Raw genomic sequence first — 21928 nt, 5'->3', positions numbered from 1 at the left:
TTCAACACACACAGACTTGTTCTTTCATATCTTTGTACTTATTACAAAAAGTGTTTGGTTGGCTTTATTGGTTGATATTGTTCTTGTTCTGTACATCTCATTTTTTTGTCTTTATTGCAAACTTATTCGAAAGGTTCTACTGAATGATATTATCTTTGAATGTGCTCATATTATAACATATACTCTAAAGTTCTCACAACCCTTCTTCTCGTATTTAATAATTGTTTTATATGGTATTCATATACTCATCGAATGTTTTTTCATACTGTTCAACTTTGTACTTTATTATATTTTCTGTTTTAAAATATTTTTTGTCATGCATGATTCAAATGAATTTTTACTTTAACAGATTTACAAATGTTCCTAAAAGTTGTCACTTGGAATGTTAGAGGCTTAAATTCCCCTATTAAACGACAGAGTCCTCTCCCATTTAGCTAAAGTGAATGTTCATATAGCTATGTTACAGGAGACACATCTTATTGAAAGCGAATCTCTAAAACTTAAAAGAAATTGGGTTAGTGAAATCTTTTTCTCACCAGGCGATGGTAAAAGAAATGGTGTCATAACTTTATGTCATAAAGCACTTAATGTCAAACTTCTCTCACAAGACTCAGATAATGAAGGTAGATGGGTTTTTACCAATCTCCTGATAGGAAAAACTCCCATATCCTTACTTAACATATATGCGCCAACCAATGGAGATATTTCTTTTTGGACCCGCATCTCCACATTCCTCTTACAACATCCCACAGAAAACCTTATTTTCGCAGGGGACTGCAACCAAGTAATAGATCCCTTTCTCGATCGCAACTCAAAGGTCTCCTTTATTCCAAACAAATCCCATAAAGCTTTTTTACGAACCATAGAACAGAGGAACTTGATTGATGCCTGGAGACTCTGCAATCCAACTTTAAGAGAATACTCCTTTTTTTCCCTACCACATCAGACACAATCAAGAATTGATCATATCTTCATTACACGTAATGTCTCCCAATCTTTGCTCTCAGCAGATATAGGGCCCATCCTCATTTCGGATCATGCTCCCATCACGATTCAGCTAGATATTCTCCAACAATCCACGTCCCCGAAAAGATGGCGTTTCAACAACTCCCTACTTCTTGATCCCAACTTAAAGGCCTCCTTTACTACTTTTGTTCAGGAATTTTTTCAAAATAATCAAACTGGAGAGCTTCCATTCTCCACAATCTGGGATGCCTTTAAAGCCACCGCCCGAGATATCATCATGACAACAAACGCTAATCTTTTAAGACAATTCACAACACTCTTCTTACTAAAATTAAAACACTAGAACACGCATTTTATACCTCTAAAACAAAGACTTATTTGAAAGATCTTATAAATGCAAAGATTGCTTTTAATAAATCCTCCACTGAGAGCGCCTCTTTATTTTTATTGAAGACGAGCGCAAAATTCTATGGTGGTCAAAATAAATCAGGAAAATTATTAGCCAATTATCTTTAGATTAAGCAAAACAGACTTCACATTGACTCCATTAAAGATGATAATCAAACACCAAAGTATAGAGAGTACGAAACCCTATACACACCAGAAACCATATCCTCGGATACAGCTATTATTCTATATTTTTCCACTATCCAGAAACATGATAATTCCTCTCCCCATATGAATACTTTAGAATCTGACATTACACAAGATGAATTATTTACTGCACTTAAAACTCTCAAAAAGGATAAAGCCAGGTCCTCACGGTTTTACAGTGGAATTTTTCTTACACTTCACCCAATTGCTTATTCCATACTTACACTCTCTCATCTCTTCCTTCACTTCCTCTTGTAATTCATCAGGTTCCTTTTTAGAGGCATTCATATGTTTAATACCGAAAGATGGTAAAGACTCTAGATATTGCAAAAACTATAGACCCATCTCGTTAGTCAATGTGGATTATAAGATTTTTTCAAAAGCACTAGCAATACGATTAGAACCGATTCTTCCCTCAATGCTTGCCAAGGAGCAATTAGGCTTTGTTAAAGATCGGAGCATCACAGATAATACAAGATTGTTCTTTAACATTCTCTCTAAGATGTCTCATCACTCAGATTCACTTGCTGCAATTGCCCTTGACGCGGAGAAAGCCTTCGATAGAGTCTCATGGCCATTTATCTTCCAGGCTCTCAAATGGTTTGGCTTTGGCCCAAAAATGATATCCCCGATTGCTTTATTGTATTCAGAGCCTAAGGCAGCCATTTCCTTCAATGGTCTTGTATCTCCCTATTTCACTCTTCACAGAGGTGTACAAAAGGGATGTTCTCTATCCCCTTTTCTCTTTAAGAAGCCCCCAAGACCATTTGCTTCCAAGTGTTATGCAAGGGCAGAGGAGTAATCTGGGAGCTATACATAACATTGCCTCTCCTGACACAAATGTGAAAATATACCATACCTGCTATCCTTAATCAACCACCACCACCTTCCCTGTCTCCCTTCCCTTTCCTCCAGCTGTGCTTTCTGCTTTCAGTTGAAGCAGACAAGCAGTGCTGTGCCAACAGGCTTCCAGGGACCTCTGTCAGCCTGGCCTGGAAGGCCTTCATGACAGCAACATTGAGTAACGAGTTTTGTCAACTGTTTCTATGTCTTTGCATTGAGTTACCAGATTTAGAATCTGGTGCAAATGATATAGGCTTCCTATGATAGTCATGAATAACAATGGCCTCTATCATAAGTTGTCCGAAAACGGCCCGACTGGAACCTCACTCCCCCACAGAAAAGCCAGAACCTAACACTGGGTCATATTAAAAACATTCCTATGACACCCAATTGACAGAGTCTGGTCCACAAAACTAATCTGGGCATTAAGCTCATTTTTACACCATTCATCCTACTGACCCAGGATATTTACGACACCCCCAGCAATTTTTATATAGTGCCTCCAGCAATCACAGGATGTTATGTTTGTCGAGATCCTCCGGGTTTGCAGCTTGTTGCATCATCAAATATTGAATTAATTTTGTTCAACACAAACAAAAGTGTGGTTCTTATCAAGATCTCTGTCAGAAGTGCCATTGTAGATCCTCACCCCCTTTGATCTCTGAACATTAATTATAAAGCCCTACTTGGAATTGTTTCAGGTTCTGAACAGGCACAAGAAAGGACTATTAGGAAACACAGAACACTGTTGGTGAAATGGCTGTTTTATAATGACTGCTCCTTATTTCAGCCCTTGGATGTTGTTATAAAATGTAATTTCTGGACAAGCGTTGAGAGTTGTAACGCCCTGAACGTCTCAGGATCGTTTAACATACACGACAATGAGGACGCAACCACTTGTGAAGGGTTAGTTCTTTTAATGAAGGCAAATAAAATACAAAGAACAAACAAAAGTTATAGTCACTGGAATCCTCCAGGCTAAGTACGTTACCAGCCCACAGCACGGATGGTCCTAACCGTCCTCTGCATATACGCCGATCCCGGCGTATGCCAACAGAGGGCAGAAATGAAATGGCCGACAATGCCAATCGGTAGGCTGTGAGGGGCACGAAGAGTGTTGGGGAGAATCGAGGAGTCAGGGAAACACCCAGCCGGGGTCTCTACCTGAAGGGAGCAGCCGCTCAACCTCTTCCTCAGACTGCACCGGGACGCGGAGTCACCTCCTGGTGATGCGTCACCGATACCCCAATCACAAGCAAGAAGACTGAACCGAGAGCAGCCGCTCGATCGATCCTGTGGACTTCCGAGTCTGTAACGCGGCAAACACCTCCTGGTGTGCGTTACAGCTGGCAGTCCCTGTGTCTCTGGTCGGGCTGGGAGTTACGACTCCAACCAGCAAAAGCGCCACTGCGCTTGGACTCAGCCGAGTCAAAAAGCGAAGCTCAATGGTTGACCGGTAGAGCTTCCGGGTCCTTCACAGGTGACGATGGGGCAAGACACGGCCCAGGGAGTAACGACTCGACCTACCTCCGTTCTTGCCTTACTGGAGCACCACTCCGGAACACTGCTCTTCACGAAGCAGGTACGTCGGTGTAAACACAATATCCGACAGCCTTGTACCTCCCGGTTCCTCCCTTTATAGGGCGTGTTTTCCTTGAGTTATGTAACAGCTCTCCTGTTTACATAAGGGCGTGTTTCCCTTGAGTTATGTAACAGCTCTCCTGTTTACATAAGGGCGTGTTTCCCTTGAGTTATGTAACAGCTCTCCTGTTTACATAAGGGCGTGTTTCCCTTGAGTTATGTAACAGCTCTCCTGTTTACATAAGGGCGTGTTTCCCTTGTATGACAGGAATTCTTGACAAGAGTGCAAAGTGCATTGGCAAAACAGGGCAGCCCTGCCTGGTGTTCTTTGAGAGAGTTAAAGGTTCTATTAACATGTTATGTTATTATGTTATGTAATTTCCACTTGGTGTAGCGCAACGACTCACACTGAAGGTGTATGTTTGCACTTCCCTGACACAGAAACCCTCAACAGACTAAAGCATCCAGGTTTTCAGAAGTTGGAAAGTCTGGGCAGCTGAGAAGATAAGGGAGCGGATTCCAGGCTGAAGGAGTAGTAAAGGAAAAGGTCCGCCGCCGAGTCTAGAAGTTTGGATGCGGGGCACTGACAGTAGGGCTTTGTCGCTGGATCTGAGGGATCTGGAAGGACAGTAGTGGTGTAATTTCTCTGTCAGGTAAGTAGGGCCTCTGCCCAGCAAAGACTTGTGGGTGAGGCAGCAGAGCTTGAACAGAATGTGCTTTTGACTGGAGGCCAGTGTAGACCTCTCAGAGTCAGCGCCAAAAGGGAGCTTGCCGGGTGGTCAGCAGTATTTTGCACCACCTGAAGCTTTGACAGTAGAGGATCATTTGTGGGCACAAGCAAAGCATTGACATATTCCAGTCGACTTATGACTAGGGCTTGCACCAGAGTTTTCCACACCGAAGATGGTATCCAAGGAAATATTTTCCTAAGAAGCCACATGGTAGCTAAACAAGCTCCACTAATTGCAGAGATATGGTCTTTCATGGATTGGGCCTGGTCTAGTTTGATGCCCAGATTTTTCACAACTTGTCTGGTAGATGGGGCTGCGTCAAGTTCAGAGGGCCATCAGTCGGGTGACCAAAGATGCCACTCACTTTGCAGGCATGCATGCACTGACGACACCACATACGCCTGCCCCCCCACTCTGCCTACATGCCTGCCGCTGCTGCTCATAAATTTGCTAAATTTAGCATAAACATGCAGAGGGTGGAAGTTTAGGAGGCCAGACAGAATTATTGTGTGTGGCGTGATAACCCCTACTACAGGGACCGTAGTAGAAAAAATGTATTCTAAATGTATAAAGTTGATTATAACATATTGCATTTATTTTCCCACCAGGTTACAAAGTCTAACTACAGCCACAACAAATCTATAAACAGTGAGGCACACCTCATCGGATTGTAACAGCTGTAAATAGAGTAAGGCTGGTCTACAAAGTCTGATATTGAAATTTTTAAGTAAGGGGGCCAAAATGCATTTCTTGGGGCCTTATATAAATTACAGAAGAATTTTTTTTAAAACTGCGACGGAATGGGTTCTGAGTTGCTCAGGCAAGGCACCAGATCTTTATCGCAATGGGCTTCTTCTGGATGTTACCAATAGATGGGCCATATTGAGGCAGAATCATACCAGATAATACCCCTGAATGCTCTGTACAACATTTGCTGTATAACACTCAATCAATCACATTAATAGCAAGCTAGGCATTGTCCCATTTGCTTGTGCTTGATGAAGCATGATTGATTGGAGCTGATAACCACCGCCAAAATCTGGTTTGTAGATCTCACAAATTCCTAAATGCAGAGCTTGACATTACTATTTAGCAATGCACTGTGTCGAACACCCACGGATCTTTGTCGGAATTCAACAATAATGCTGGGGGTATTCCATCATGACACCCATGGCCAAATGGATCTGGCGGAATGAATTACGCACCATGGGAAACATCCCTATCAATAAGCATTGGAAAGCCTTCTAGAAAATGGCTTTATAACTTTTTGTAAGAAATTGGGTTGTTGGTTGAGTTCACTAGGGTGTGAGGCCTGGTCAAGGAGCAACGACAATTCTTGTCAGGGTGAGGTACAAATCAAACTCAAAATAACCTGTGCTCAACTCTTTGGTAGCTTGGCACAGCGCAGTCAGGCTTAACTTAGAGGCAATTTGTATAGTATGTGTGCAATACTTTAAACAGAAATAAAGTGAAACACCACACAAAAAAGGATCCCACACCAAGTTAGACGAATAGAACTTATTTTAATGAATAAAACAAGACCAAAATTACAAACATCCAATTAGAGGGACTGGAGATATTCAATGCTAAAGATTTGAGTAAAAATAGATTCCAAACGCACAAAGTGCCAACTGTGGATATTTGGTTGCGCCGGACTGGAACAAAGTCATAAGTTCAGGCAAACCGAATATAGCAGGTTACAACGTGTGCTTTTACTACGCGGTATGTAACCACGCAGTTGTTACAACGCGATGTCATTACTACGCAAGTCATTACATCAACTTGCAGTAGATGGCGCAGTAACATTAGGAATATATAATTTACTATTCCAACTCCAGCCTACGCAACAGTAGGGAAGGTGTTGGAATAGTAACTTATACTATTCCTTATGTTAGTGCTACATCTACTGCAAGTCGATGTAATGACTTGTGTAGTAATGGCATCGTGTTGTAACAACAAAGTACCTTAAATCCTGGTTTGAAGAGCGTTGCAAGGAGCCACATCGAAGATGCTTCACACAGATGAATCATCTGTGTGAAGCATCTTCGATGTGGCTCCTTGCGACGCTCTTCAAACCAGGATTTAAGGTACTTTGTTCAGTGAGCATAATGGGTCCCTGACCCATCCCATGCTCCATCGTGGTTGACCGGTAAACAACCTTTACAACGCGGTCATTAGACCGCAATGCCTTTACAACGTGGTTGTTACAATGACCGTGTTGGTACAACACAATGCCATTACTACACAAGTCATTACATCGACTTTCAGCAGCACAGCAGTCCGTCTTCCTGGCTGAGTATTCACAGGTACAGAAGTCTAGTGAAGTGGTGGTGCCTGAGGCCCAGTATTTATACCCAGTTGTGCCTTTGAAGTGGAGATAGGCTTCTAGATGCATGCCTTTTAAGTGCACAGGTGCCCACATGCCCTGGCCCTGGCTTCAGATAAACTGCATGGGGTATGCAGCCCATTAAGTGGAGGTAAGGCACGGCCTACTCAAGTGTAAGTGGGGCTGGGCTCCACTCCTCCCTCCCAGCACACCAGTGATGGCCCATACAGGCACACCTATGCGCTCCATTGTGTGTGGCTTCCTAGGAGGAATACACAAAGCCCAACTGTCACTCACACCCAGGCTGCAGGCACCAAATGGCTGAGGCAAGAAATTACCAACATTCTAAAAGTTACATTTTCAGAATTGTAATTCAAAGTCCCACTTCATCATAAATTAGGAGTTTAACCTGTGATTCCAGACACCAATGATTAAGTGGTTACCTCTTTCCATTTGGAAACTACACTTATAAAATGCAATAATGGTAATTACAATTTTATCCTATGGGCGAGGTAGGCCTTGCAGTAGTGAAAAACAAATGTAAGGGCCTACCTTGGGGCGTGATTTATATATATATTAAAAGGGAAGATTTTGGCCTGGAAAATGGTTTATGTGTCAGGTCCAAATGGCAGTTTAAAACTGCACACACACAGGCTGCAATGGCAGGGCTGAGATATGTTTAAAGTGATACTTAAGTGGATTGCACAATCAGTGCTGCAGGCCCACTAGTAGCATTTAATATACAGACCCTTGGCACAGGTAGTGGCACTTTACTAGGGACTTACAAGCAAATTAAATATGCCAATTGGGTATAAGCCAATTCAACATGTGTTAAGGAGAGAACACAAGTACATTAGCACTGGTTAGCAGTACTAAAGTGTGCAGAGATTTAAGGCCAGCAAAAATAAAGTCAGCAAAAATAGGTCTGAAGGTAAACATTCAGGGGAAAACCATGCCAAGGATGCCAGGTCTAAAACATGTCATTTTCAAAATAGCATCTCACACCTCCTCTTCAGAGATGGGAGCCTCCAATGCTATTACCATTTCGAAGTCTATGAGGGGACCGTCATATTCCTCAGATAGTTATCTTTCTTGGAGCAGAAGCTGTTAGACAAATGCAATACTGATAAAAAACATCTATCAACACACACTGTATTTCTACAGATGATGTACAGGTTTCATCTCAACTTTTGTGACTGGTATCAGAATTGTGAGCCATCTTAATCTTCCAAGCCAGGAGCCTGTCTGCTTTCTACGATATATCATAACAGAATTGTTTCGAGCTATAAAAAATTCTGATTTGGATCCCTCATGATGAGGGTCATGAGCTCCTCCTTACCGTGTGTAGTTTTCGATGCATTTTCCATCAAGGACCCAGTTTCATGCTGGGCTTTCAGTTGATCTCTTTGAATTACCAGTTCTGTTGTTTTACATTTAGTAAGCTGGACAAATACAATTGTAGTGCTATCAATTCAACCCTCATCGTTGCCTTGGCAGAATGCTTAATTGTACTCCAGGCTATCCCTTCTGTGACATTTTCAGCAATAAAATGAGCTAACACTTCCCTAATATTTTCCTTCAGTTCTCAGTAAGGAAATGCTGTTTAATTTAATTTTCATTGGATGGGGATGAGCTATTAGAATGGCCATGACTGGACATGGTGTGAAAGGATCCGCAAGTCTGTTAAAGTAGAGAGCGCCACAGAAGTCGAAGAAGCTGAGAAGAAGGTGATATCTGTGTACTCTATTTTACAAACTGTAATCCCTATCCTGTGGGCGTTGGGTTCTTCAAATGTCAGCTAAAGTGAGATCAGTTACTCCCAGAAGTGCTGTAAAGGGCTCAGGGAAAGAATGTTCTTTATCCTCAATTGGCACTTACATCAAAAATTGTCTCATCAAACTATTATGAGAATTCTCAGTTTCCTGTCACAATTACTCATTTCAATTCAAATGGGATACCTGGTCTAATAGGGAATGCAAACCTTTGAAATTCATCAGAGCTCGGACAGAAAGTGGGCTGGGTACATCCTAGATTTTAAAATCCCTTAATACACTTTCTTATGATGGGTCTCCTGCAGGAGGGACACATCCAACACTTTCTATACAGCCATTTCAAAACAGCTTTCAGATTCACTGAAGACTTAGGTACCTGAGAATTGAGGGTCAAGAAGTTAAACATCAAAGAGAATCAGTCCTACACTTCAAGTATCAAAGAAATTGACAATCAAAGGAAATATCTAGATTTCCTTTCATCCCAGGAAATTCCACCCCTTTCTCTCTCACCTTTCCTCTGTTCTCACCAGAATGAACATTATACAACAAAAGTAAAAACCCCTGTGGGGACGTTGAAATCTAGGCACCACTCTGGGAAATAAAACAAAAAGTGACAATAATAAAATCAACGTAAACAAGAGCCAAATGACACAGAATAAATACAATATCAGCTCCTAAACTGTTGGTGGCTTCGGTTCCTGGGCCATGTTACCAATTACTTGAGTTCCCTAGCAGTTGCGAGCTCATCTCTAGACCAGCTTATCCTCAACACCCAAGCACTTCCTACGTAATACACTAGAGGAGTAAGTCCAGAACGTAGTAAGGATTTGATAAAGTGAGGGACACAAATGATTCACAAAGAAACATTCCGAATCCTCAACAATACAATGCAAAACATAAGGGGCAAACTCATGAACCGTTCCTGGGCCTAGGGCACAACCCCAACCCACTTTCAAAGCAGTAAACTCAATTTTCTAAATAATGAACATCTCAGAAGACAAATAACTTAGTATTGAGAATAAAGTAGGCATACGAGGGACGTGCAGCAGCAACTGGTAAAACATATGCCATGGACTGGGATGCTAAGACCCGGAATGGTGAGGGCACAACTGTTTGGATAATGCCAGCATTCTTAGATATCATCACATGTCCATTGCAAGATCCTTTCGGTGCATGAAAGTCAACAGGAAGACTGAGTCCTTTCAAACAAAGACCCTCAGCATCAGCAGAGAAGATGCAGCTGCCATAGACCAGAAGCAAGAACTTTGCCCAGCACAAGCAGTTTCGGATTATCAAATAGGCAAAGTAGACGGCCTGAGGGCCCCGCTCCTTTTAGGGACCATGCGACAAGAGATCAAAATAATATTGATTTGATCTTGAAAGAAAATTACAATCAGGCTTTCTTAATTCATTTCTGAAAGATAGAAAACAATTAATCCACTCAAAGAAACAAAAACTTTTCATTAAAGACTCCGCTGAATACGACATCTTGCCAAAGGCAGACTTCCAAGATATCCTGAAAGATTGCACCACAAACAAATTGAGGAAAGTGAATATTTAAAGTTTTATTGGTTTATTAAAAGTAAAAAAAATGTTTTGATTAATAATTGTTAATGTTTAGTTTTGTGTAATAAAAATGGTTTACTAAAATTGTTGGTTGGTAAAATGAAAAACTGTATTGCGAGGGGGCCACCTGAAATTTCGATTGCCTAGGGGCCTCCACAGGGTTTAATCTGGCACTGAGCACAAAGCTGCACAAGAACCAAGATTCCATGGAGAATGAGATGGAGTCATGAAGCTGTTCCCTCTCATCTCCTCATTTGTTCTTTCATTTTCCTGTCAGCCCTTTACTCCCACTCAGATTTGCCTATTTCATTCTGACTGGGGCCCCTGGAAGGTCCTTCCTCCGGGTCCTGGCCTTTATCCACTTGTAGAATTTTAGTCACCTGTTCACCACTGACACCTGCTTGTTGTCACGAGTAAAAATATTGTGAAAGGGTAAGCCTCACTGATAGTGGGTCTTTTTATGTCTGAGGAAGCAATGATGTTGTTAAAGTCACAGATCCTTGTAAGGGTTGCCTTAGAGACAACTTAAAACACTGTGACTGAATCACAGTGCTATTTAAAATGGGTCTGCCTTACTGGCTGCAGCCCAGGTCTCCACTTTGATACATGAAAATGAACTCATACCAGTACATCTGGCAGCAGTTTGTTCTGAGTTTGACATGAAGAGCACTCTATGAATCAAGTTAAAATAATACTCAAGTCACTTTATATGTGTAAAAGCTCCAGATCCTGGGCATGCCCATAACGATTAGCATTAGGACTTTCAACCTTCATACCTCTGATCTGTTATTTGTTTTTACAAGATCTACTTTTCTCATTGTCAGATTTTGCATGCATTGAAATGTGTTGCTGTTTGAGAGCCTTTGTAAACAAATCTAGGGCAAGTGAGAGAAAAATATTGTGAATGGCCTATCCCTCAACCACCCTATCTGACAGAGTAAACTCCAAGAGTATGGCAGGCAAGGATTAACTATGTTATATCCATATTTGTAGTTATAACAATGGTGAATAAAAAATGTGGGGAATACATTTTGAAATCTATACAGAGTTCCCTGTAGTCCTTCAATACCCAAACCACCAGGGTTGCTCACTAAAAAAGTGTTGGAACACCACTGAGGATCTTCCCTTAAAGACCTAAAATACTCCAAGGGTCAGGACCCGTTTTACAAACATTTTGCACTGTGTTTGCGTCACAAAAGTGTTGCAAACCAGGGCAAAATGTTTTTCTTGTTTTTTACTTTGCACCGCAAAACTTGATTTGTCCTGGAAAATTGTCTAAAACTAACGCAAAGTAGGGTGAAGCGCTGCTTTGCATTAGTTAGCATCAATGGGTCTTTACCTGGGCATTCCCATGCAACCAACCATGCTTTTTGATGCATTACCCAATCTACCAAAAATCCGATACAGGGTTTTGTGTCAAAAGTGAACGTCATTGGAAAGTAGCTGTTAAAAGGAAATATATTCTAATTTCTCCTTTCTTTTCCGACTTTGCATGCGTGGTGCAGAGCACAGCATACATACAATGTAGGAAACGTTTTAAAAAGTTGTCTAGGCATGGTATTTTGTACTGGAAGGAAACCCTTCCAGCACAAAATCTACACTTGACTCATGCACACACCCTTGCACTATGGCACAAAAGATTGGCGCTTGGCAGGAAAATTCTGTGGCTTCAGTAGGGAGAGGGGAGGAGAGTGCCATATCTCTGTAGATATGGCACTCTGCTGCTCCTTCCCTGTCACGCAATGTAGCACATTTTTGGCTGCTGCTCTGCGTTGGGTGACACTTTCATAAATCTGGCCCCAAGTCTCTTGAAAAGAGATCCCAATCAGGAGTCCACCCTGGTTAAATCAATACATCTGGGGTAGGAGTAGACCAGTTGACAAAGTGAGAAAAGTACCTGTGCCCACATACCCAGATGGCCAAGCACAGGCACTCACATCAAATATTCCCTAAGAGCTGCCATCCAAAATACGCTGATGCAGTCTCAAGAACCAAGGCAGATTTGTCTCAATCTGGGGTACAAGTCGAGCAAGCAGAAGAGAATTTTGGCCTTGGACAGGGTCAATTCCTACACTTCCGTGGAACTCAGGACGTAGTGAAAACCACTTGGCCACAGTTCCCAGATATTCCACCCTTCACGCATACCCTAGATATCATGCTCATGTGTGGTACAGGTCACAAACTGATCTCTCTCCTCTACAAGGCTATGAAACAAGACTCTGCCCCTTCGGTGCCGCCATCTCGGGCTGCGTGGGAGAAGGATCTCTCTCTTCAGCTGGAGGAGAAACAATGGGCACGCATAGGCGCCCTTACGCGAAAAGTCTCCTGAAATGTCCAGTTTAAATTAACACATTTTAACTTCCTGCACCGTACCTAGCTCACCCCGGTATCCCTGAACTGCATTTCGCCTGACAAGGGAGATAGATGCCCTAGATGTGCCACAGAGAAAGCGGGCTTTTTACATTTAGCCTGAGATTGTCTACTGGTTAAGCAGTTTTGGAAGGAGGTGGTGGGCAGGATTGTTGCGCCCACAGGCTTTCGGATGTAGCTTGAACCCCTGAATTGTTTACTTGCATGTGTCAGGAAGCCAAAGAATAGGAAAGTCCCATATAAGCTCGTACAACTAATGCTGGTGCTCACTAGGCGAAGGGTAGCTATAACCTGGATGGGGCACAGGGGACCAGAAGTGCCCACCTGGTTTAAAGATGTCCGAGAGTGGTCCCTAGCGTAAGAAACACACATGCATCTCACCCGAAGGGACGAGAAGCTGCAAGAAGACCTAATGATTTGGCGGCAGTTGTGTTCCTCTGGGTTGGCAGAGAGGGAGTCCTCCTCGCAGGATACAACTGATGGCAAGGAGAGTGGGTTGGATGTTGAAAGTGGGCCACCCCTTGCCACGGAGTGAAAGGACTGACCTCAGCTAGATGCACAATGGGAAGCGGTGCTACACCCCATGCTCCCTCCTCACGGCAATATGCTTTTGGATAATTATGTGACCCCATGGTGTCTTTCCCCCCCGGATGCGACCATCTGTTCTACGTGCCATTGATAATATTAACAATATGCCTATGTACGCTATATTGATGCCGATTTGTTTCTGTATTTGTATAATGCAAAATATCTGGGGTACAAGTCATATTGGATGCTGCTTTCACATTGTGGCTGTGGCTGAAGAAACAGCTGGGGTTATGGCCCCAACAGCACCATGCAGCCTATCGTGGCAGGGAAACCAGTCTGTGGCAGTCTCGCTTCTCTGCATGTTCTTAGCTAGTGGATAGAGGGACACCTGTCAAACTGAATTTTCTTTTCTCAGTGCCCTTACTGGAGATCTTTCGGTAGCCATCAGACAAGCAGCTTCCTTTTGAAAATACCCCAGGAGAGGTCTGACATCTCTCGCAGTGGACGGGTGTATGTGTTGCTGGCATGGACCTCGAGATGTAGCTCAGACAGGATGCATACTGCTGAATGTATGTTCAGGTCACACTCGGTGTATATATGTTTCAGAAGACATTGATATGTATTTGGGAATTAACCAGACTCTTTCCACTGGGTATTACCCTTCAACTAATGGTCAAAATGAGAGAAACAAATAGGTATTTGAGCAGAATCTTCGCTATTTTGTGAAATCTGCCAAGGTCAATAGAAATGTCTTCTTCAGCTAAGATTTCTTCCAATAATGCTGAACATTCTTCCATCGGTTGCAGTTCATTTTCTACTTTATAGGGTTAACACTTAGCATGCTGCCATTCTACCCATGGAACTGATTGACGGGTGCCTTGTTTATGCAGGCTCTGTCTTTTTTAATTTATTTATTTCATTCCACATCATGAATCATGATACCATACAAAGCAACGCTTTAAATACAAATGCAATGTTACTATCCCCCGATATTGTGTGTATTCAGGAAACGCATATTTCGTGGTCCTTACGGCAGAAGTTAGACGATTTGGGGTATGTTACTTTGGTGGCCTCTAAACAATCGGATACAACGCGGGGGTGGCCATTCTGGCATGCCCCTCTTTAGTTAAAACTGAGCGTTTCTTGGCAGATATACATGGCCGATGGGCTATTCTCGATTGTTCAGTGGGAGATATACGGTTCACCCTCTGTACTATATACGGATCTAATCTTGATGAAGCAAATGTTTTTGATTTCTTAAATGGTGAGCTTGCTTTATGGCCTTCACCAGTTGTGTGCTGTGGATATCTCAATATTTATTTGGATAGTGATTGGGCAAGCCTCTCTCCCTGGTCATATAGGGGTCGTAAACCTAAGGTTTTTCAGGCTTTAAAGAATTTGATGGCTGACCATGGCTTGGTTGATGGGTGGAACTTTTTATACCCACAAACACCTGGCTATACTTTTTTTTCCTCACCTCACACTAAGCTATTTCGGCTGGATTATTTTATTATTCCTGCTGCCTGGGCCTCCTGTAGCCAGATTCAAGTCTATCCTAGACTTTTATCCGATCATGCTCCTGTGGCTATTTCCTTTTCTAATGTGGCTATTATAAAATACAGTAAGACTTTCACCTTTGATAGGAAACTGCTGCTTGATATTCCTTTCGTGAATCATATGAAAAAGTGGATCCCAGACTGGGAGGTCATGGTACGTTTAGGGTTTAACACAGGTTTTCTTCAGGCCCTTCAGATTTTTTATCGGTCCCCTACTGCAAGGATATGTGCTATGGGCCTTAAATCGGAGGAGGTTCAGATTAGTAGAGGGACCCGGCAAGGTTGTCCTTGTTCCCCTATTCTTTTTGCTTTTTATATTAATCCCTTCATTAGAATGCTTGATCTTAACTCACAAATCCCCCCCTTTATATAGCTCAAGGTACGAAGTACAGCGTTCTCGCTTACGCGGATGATATAGCTGTCATTACTTTATTTTCAAAACGGGGTACGGAGTTCCTCAAGTACAGGAAGAAAAGAGATGCGGACCAGGAGGAGACCCAGTCAGTCACCAATTGGTTGTAAGGAAAGGTATAGGGGGAGGGCCAGGGGAGTGCCCTTTGCGGAACTAGAGCTCTCACACACCCAGCAAGCTAGGTGTCATGCTTCATCATATGAGCACTGCCCCTCGTCAAGTCGGCGCTGCAATCCTTGACGGGCTCCCGGAACCGGGGCTCTTTAACGGGGATCTTTTGTTCCTGCCGATATGTGCTTGGGGGTGAGGGGCCTAGTGGAATGGATGTAGCAGAAGAAGGAAATGTTTAAAAAGGGTTAGTCAGTCCTAATCATGTGTTTATTCTGAAGGTAGACTTCCCTATTAAAATAAGTGTAGAGTGGCTAAGTCGTAGAATTAAGGTGTCTAGACGTGTAGCTCTACTCTAAAAGATCGACATGTTTCTTGCCATAAATTGTCTGGAGGATCAAGGCAATTCTTCAGGATCATAAAGCTGTCTACATAAAAGTGGTAATGTGGACTCTACATACCACGTCCTAGGTTGCTGCCCTGTGGAGATAAAGTGACAACATGAAGAAGAAAAATAAATTTATAAAAACATCATCTCTTTATCTAGTACATTATTGGTCAAGGGTGGTGTTGTACCAATCACCATGCAAAAACGTGTACAATACAACATGATAATAGGTGTATTATTGTTAAAAACCAGTGAAAGGGGTGGTGGTGTAGATCTCTAACTACTAATGTTTTAGCTAGTGGAACTCTCATGGGCAAGCAGGGGTACACTCACCTAGCGAATTCACTAGATGTGCTAGCAACGGTGCTGGCGGTTATAGTGGACACCAATTGGGTCCTACAATAAGAAAGGGTACATAAGGAAAATAAGAAAAATAAGAAAAAAGATGAGACGAATTCACTTCGTCAAAATTAATCCACGTGATCTGCCATGATGCCGCAGGACATATTGAGGCGTTTTGGCGTAGTGGTCGAACATGCTGTCCATCATGACAACAGAAGTGGTAACGGACTCAGTTAGCCCGGAGGCCAAAATCTAAGGTCTGTTTTGGCTCGTCGTTCCCAGCGTGGTAGCGAACGAGGGAGAACGATATAGCGCAGCGCACAGAACAATGGAAGACTGTACTCACCAACGTCAATAGACGTAAATATCGTCGACCTACCCAAAACCGCCAGGGACCGGGGTGGTGAAGTGCTTCTGCGGGTAATTATAGTGTTATTGAAATTGATAGTGACGTGTCAGTCGTGCGCCGTTGTGTGGCGCGATGACGTCAGCCGTTGCTAGGTGATGGCCTAGGACGCTCTGATAGAGGAAACGTAGCGGTGAGACGGAGTGTTTACAAAACCGTCATTCGAGATGTGATGTGTTGCTAAGCAACACGGACGTGTGTGTCGCGCTGCAAGAAGGTTGGGGGAGGAAACAGTCTCTGGGACGTAGATGATGTCAGGGGGGGACGCGCAATAGTAAGCGTCAATATAGACATGGTTGATACAAGGTCTCACTTAATACAGTATAAGCAGTGGGGACACACGAACATCAAAATTATGTGTATCGGGTCTGCCGTGGACGTGAAACTAGTGTATAGTCACGGGGCAATTGGCTATTTCCAATCCACATACCTAAAATGATGGTTAAGTCAGGTATAGCAGTTCCATTGTATCGTGGAGGAGGAACAGTTTGGATGAGCCTGTAAAATCATATTCAGTGATGGTTTAAGGCCTGTGTGTCATGGTGTTGAAATAACTCCACCCCATGAGCGTGAATATGTAATCATGGTATGGAGCTCCAAGGGATGTCATCATTAAGGCCTAAGGTGTCACATGAGAGTCTATGCACCCACCTCTGTTCAATCCTGAATAAGGCAACTTTGGAAATCTGTGTGTGGGATTCTAGCATTACCCAATGTAATGACTCAGGGGAGTGATGTGACTCTAAGAAATGTCTGTAGAGTTTGGTCGTGGTGCGTTGACAACGTATGCTGCTTCTGTGCTCTATTATGCGGGTTTTGACTGGTCGCATTGTCATGCCAATGTATTGTAACCCACAAGGGCACGTGATCAGATAAACACATTGTTTGGTGTTGCAGTTAGTGTGTTTCTTGATAATCCATTTAAAATTGGCATGTAGAGTGACTTCTTTGGTAGTGGTGGTGAAGTCGCAGACAGTACAGGTACCACAGGGGAAATGACCTCTAACAGGTGGAAGGCCCCAAAAGGTAGTCTGTGAAGAGGTAACTTTTCTCTTGGGCCTCGTGTGAACCAACATATCCCGTAGGTTACAGGTCCTCTTGTATGCAAATCTCGGTCTTGGTATCTGTAATTCTCCTGTATTGAGGATATCCCAATGTTTCAAGATGATTTTCTTGCTCAGGGTTGAGTTAGGTGTAAAGGAGGTCACACATGTTAAGGTTTCTACAGGTGGTTTAGGGTGTACCTCTAGAAGAGATTCTCTAGGGTTATTGAGAGCCCTTTTCATGGAGTCTTTAATAACCTTGTGTGGGTATCCCCTTGTCATGAGGTTGGTAGCTAGGGACTTGGCTTCCACTTTGTAATCTTTGGTTGAGGTGCAGTTACGTCTTATACGCAAGAATTGGCCCACTGGAAGGTTATCTCGGAGGGCTCTCGGGTGGTAGCTTTGGTATAGCAGAAGGCTATTGCGATCTGTTGGCTTTTTGAATAAGCTAGTCGAAAGTTGACCCCCCGATAGCTTAATATTTAGATCCAGAAATGCAACAGTTGTATCTGAAATCGTGTGGGAGAATTTAAGAAACGGGTTCTGCAGGTTAATCCACTGCACAAAGGTGTTGCAAATGTCAGTAGGCCCCTGCCAAAAGATGAGAATATCATCAATAAATCGTTTCCAAAGAACTAGATGTTGAAGAAAAGGATTGTGGTCAGTATTGATGATCTGTTTCTCAAAAGATGCCATATAGAGGCAGGCCAGACTGGGAGCAAATGTGCTCCCCATCGAAGTTCCTTGGCACTGATGGTATAGTTGCCCCTGATATTCAAAGAAATTCTCAGTCAGTGCTATGGAGGCTAAGTCCATTATAAACGTGATTGGAGTGGGAGAACACCATTCCAATGAGTTTAGGGCCGTCTCTACTACTGCCAGGGTGTCACCCTGAGGGATGTTTGTGTAGAGGGCCTCTACGTCTAGGGTTATGAGTAAATCAATGCAAGTGGTGTCTTCTATTGAGTCGATTGTTTTGAGGATATCTGTGGTGTCTCTGATGAAGGACGGGATGTTCCTCACCAGTGGTTGGAGGAAATGATCGACAAACTGGGATAAGGGCTCAAGGATAGAGCCGATCCCTGAGACTATGGGTCTCCCTGGTATCGGGCTAATACCTTTATGTATTTTTGGCAAGGTATAAAAGTATGGGGTTTTTGGTTCTGTGGCATTCAAGAAAGCTGCTTCTTTCTTGTTACTCCTTCCATTGGTAAGACCCTCGTGTACCAATATTGAAATGGTGTTAGCGAGGCGTGGAGTAGGATCAAAGGAGATGGGAGCATAGTACCTGTCATTGTTAAGCTGTCGTTTGCATTCTACGTCGTAGTCATCTCTAGATTGGATCACTGTTGCCCCACCCTTATCCGCCTGTTTGATGATGATGGATTCGTCATTGGCGAGGGTTTGGGCCGTGAGTATCTCATTCTTAGATAGATTATAGTATGGGGTAGGGGAAGGACTTAGGGCTAAATCCTTTAGCACAGCCTTCTCAAAAGTTAGGATCTCGATAGGGGTCATGGCATTATGTGGTGTAAAGGTGGAGGGGTTACTCAATCCTGAGTCTGCCACCTGATTGATTGGCTTGTACAGGAACTAAGATCGTAGTCCAATATTGCGGAACAATTTCTGAACCTCGCATACATCTCTAAATTTATCAGTTTTGGGAGTGGGAACAAAGCCTAACCCCTTCTGTAGTAGAGATGTCTCCATGTCTGTCAGAACACGTTCTGATAAATTAACCACTAGTTCTTTTTGTTCTGAGTTTTGCTCCTGGTGTCCATCCCTCCCATGGGGGGGTCCTGCCAGTGAACCTGTTTCGGGGGCCCTCTTCTGTTGCGCCCTCTTCCTCTGCCCCAGCCTCTGTCTAAAAAAGGGGGGCCATTATTGAAAAATTGGGGAGGTCCTTGTTGGAATGGCTGGTATTGCCAATAGGGAGGTGGTGGAAGGGGACCTGGAAACACCGGTGGCCCCTGAAAGGTCGGAACATTATAGTGGTAGTTGGCACGTTGATTGCGACGGCCAGAGTTGGTGCCCCAGCTTCCCGTACTGGAGTTGCTATCAGAAGAACTTCTCCTATCCGAGTTGTCATCAGAAGAATAGCTATTCTTAGCTGATGTGTAGTCCGGCCTAAGGTACGGGTACACTTTTTCTTTATCAAACTTTTGGATATCCTTTTGCAATTTAGCTATCTTCTGTTTCATAAGGTAATCTTTGTTCTCAGATATTTCAGCATTGATCTCCGCAAGTTTATTCTTGTATGAAGAGATCTGGATGGTGGTTTTGAGTGCCCCTTCCGCAATTTGTATTCTCACCAGGAGAGCATCTGCCAGGCGTCTCGCTGTGTTAATAATGAGAACTAGGAGGTCCCTGGTGCACTTCCATGCAATCAGGGACCATTCCCTTTTGAAGGTAGCGTCATCAAGGAAAAGTCTAGGGAAATTATTAACAATCAACCCTGTTGGTGCGATATTGGCACGCAGATACTCTGTCATTAGAGCGCCATGTAAAGTTATTTTTAGCCACTCTCTTTTTAGCGTTGTCAAGGAGTTCCAGTCATCAGACTGAGACCCAGATGCAGCATTCCCATCTGTTCCCAAGAGGGAAGGAGTTCTATCAAGAATGTCAGAGACTGCTTCATCTCCGAAGCTAAGGCCTTGGTTGTCCATAGAGAGGGAGGGGGGGGGGAAGGGGGAAACAAGTTAATGGTCCAAGTTGGCTAGAATTACTAGACCACTGGTAACCTTTTCTAATGTCCCACGGGGGTCACCCGCGCAAAATCAGTAGTCCAAAGGGAGGGACAAGGGGCTGTCATTACGTCTGATTTAAATACTGCTTTACCCACTATAGAACAACTAGCGGAATGTTTTGGCAGATACTCCGGGTATAAACTCAATAAAGCTAAGACACAATGTCTGTGTACGGACCAAACGCTAGTTTTTGACAGTAGGATTGTGGAAGAAGTGGTTTACTTGGGTATTAAGATCAGACCTAAATTGGAGGATTTGATTAGTGTTAATTGGAGGGATATTTTGGATAAAACCAAACATGCACTGGAGTCATGGCAGAGTCTTCATCTAACTCTGGTTGGTAGAGCTAATTTACTAAAAATGATTATACCACCTAGAGTACTTTACTTTTTTCGTGCTGTTCCCCTTCTGATTCCTAGATGCCAGATTCGCCAGTTACAATCGGTCTGTGAAAAATATCTTTGGGCTCCAGGAAAAATCCGTAGAGCTTCACGTTTTATGACGCTGCCACCTGCCCGCGGTGGATGGGGAGTTCCGGATTTTGCTCTTTATCAGATTTCATGTTTACTTTTAGGGATGCGTATTCTCTTGACCGGTGAAGAAATGTCTAATGCGGCAGAAACACCCTCGATTTATCAAATTACGATTGGCTTGATTGCAAAAAAATGGTTGATCTCCAATATTGATGGTAGTTATTGCAAGCGCACCCGGTTTAAAACTATCATGTCTGCTTTCAATGTTTGGAAATCTGTTAGGAAAATGTGTAATATACCCAAACTTATGATATACACTCCGCTTAGGGCACCATATCTTTTACCTTCTATTTTTGGTGATTCAGTTGTACGATGTTGGCATTCTAAAGGTATCACATGTCTGGGTGATTATGTTTCTGCTGAGGGTGTTTTTCTTTCTTTTGATGCACTTAGACAGCAATTTGATTTATCTAATAATCAATTTTTTAAATATTTACAGATCCGTGATTTTCTTTACAAACGTACCACGTCGCTGTCTTCAATTCGCATTATTGATGCTATTAGATCTCATGCACGTATTGGAACTATTTACAAGGAGCTTATAGCACATCGTATAGATGATATTGCTAAAACTAATGAGAAATGGTCATGCCGGCTTCTATCTACATCTATTAGCATTCAAGAATCTATTAAAATGGCCCATATGGTTCTTTACTCTGCGTCACTAAAAGCCCAACTTTACAAAACTATTTTTAATTTATACCGCACTCCGGCGGTGATGATGAAATGGGGTAGCTTTTCTCTATATTCTAATTCGGGTGAATGCTTTCGTTGCAAAGCTTGTAAAGCCGACATAGTACATGTGTTTTATGCCTGTCCTTCTTTGACACTTTTTTTTAATCAAATCTCAAACTTTCTGTGTCATGTTCTCGGTAAATCTGTCTTATTGTCATCGAATTTAATCTTATTGGGTATTGGGGAGGAAACTACCCGAGGGCATCCTCTTTTTGAGTTTCGTTTTTTTCTTTTTATTATAGCAGCTGTGATACGTTTGTCAATAGCAACAGCGTGGTTGCAGCCACAGGCACCGAGCTTTGATATATGGCGTTCTAAGCTATTTAATTTGTATAAACTTGAAACTAGTATGTATATGTTGAAAAAACCACGCAAGAGACG

The sequence above is a fragment of the Triturus cristatus genome, chromosome 5_2, assembly GCF_964204655.1.
Source record: "Triturus cristatus chromosome 5_2, aTriCri1.1, whole genome shotgun sequence".
In the NCBI taxonomy this organism is placed as follows: domain Eukaryota; kingdom Metazoa; phylum Chordata; class Amphibia; order Caudata; family Salamandridae; genus Triturus; species Triturus cristatus.
This window is presented reverse-complemented; position numbering follows the sequence as displayed.